The sequence below is a fragment of the Acyrthosiphon pisum genome, chromosome A1, assembly GCF_005508785.2.
Source record: "Acyrthosiphon pisum isolate AL4f chromosome A1, pea_aphid_22Mar2018_4r6ur, whole genome shotgun sequence".
NCBI lineage: Eukaryota > Metazoa > Arthropoda > Insecta > Hemiptera > Aphididae > Acyrthosiphon > Acyrthosiphon pisum.
This window is the reverse complement of record NC_042494.1, coordinates 158991287-158992719: the sequence shown is the minus strand read 5'-3', so window position 1 is coordinate 158992719 and position 1433 is coordinate 158991287.

Sequence of the window (1433 nt, the reverse complement as noted above, 5' to 3'; positions counted from 1 at the left end):
ATAAGTCGTTTCGTATATTTTGGCATTTTGTAAGTTCCATTAACTATTAGCATTGTTTAAATATACAGTAATTATAATAATATTATTATAGTATATTTAATCAATGGTAGGCCTCTACTTGTATTTAAATACGTTATTTATAGTGCAGAACACTTCGACAGTCTATAATATTTACTATTTAGGATATTCGATACCTGCATAATAATATTATATAGCAGAATAATTTATATTTAACATAATAATTATTGTTATTATTTTTTTTTTATTATTACACAAAATGCTAAAATAAATCTTTGGGGTTCGTACAAAGAAAAAAAAATAACTTAACGTGACTATAAAATAAATTAACGCGTTAAGTTAGAAGTTACTTTAAAAATAAAGTAACTCGTTAAGATAGAAGTTACTTCTTAAAAAAAAAGTAACTCGTTAAGTAACTTAGTTAAAAGTAACTTAACTTTTTAACTTAACTTTAACTTTTTAACTCGTTAATGCCCAGCCTTGGTTCTACTAGCTTTAATATTTACTTAGCTTGTAAAATTCGCCAAAAAAAAAATATTGATTTGCAAATTCTAAAAATCAATTTGCAATTATTTGCAATTAATTTGCAAAATATTGACATATTTCTTGAATCAATCGGACGAAGACGAGGGGGGGGGGGCTAACTTCACACGCATCAAATAAATATAAAATATATATAAAATACATTTATTTCCGAAATTTACATTTTAAAGAAGTCCTCCTCAAACGAGGATTTTGAGATTCACGGTGGAAATTGAAACTTTCGTTGATTATAAATGGTTGCCATTGGTTGCAGATTATAATAGTAATAATTAGGGCGCGGATTTTTATGTAATAAAAAAGTCAAAATATGTAAATATTTATGTTGTTATTTTTGCCAAAATATGTATAAAAAATCATGAAATATTTAACAACAAAAAATGTGTATTTTTAATTAATTTTTAATCATCTAAAAAAAGTAATAAAGATATAGAATTCTGTTGTTTTATTTATATTTTTTTTTGTACTGTAATTTATTTATCTTCACTGCAGTCGTCTTCAAAACAGTTTGAAACAATGTACATTTGTAGATTTTCAAATTTAAATGTGGGGCGGTTAGGTTTAAAATTGATTTGTATCCGCTGAAAGAGCGTTCCACGTCAACTGAGGTTAATGGGGCGTATTTCATATTTGATATATCAGATGGTGCAAATTCGATATCCATCGATCCATTGTTTTCATTTGTATTTAGAAGAATATTTCTAATAGTTTTTATGTTTTGTAAACCAACATTTTTAGCTAGTACGTCATTTAATTTATTTTTTATTATCACTCCAGATTCTCCTTGGACTTCACTAAGTGTATTTGCTGCATTTTCCACTATTTCTAGGCTTTCAACTAATGTAAGATTCGATGTTTCTAATTTTTTTATGACT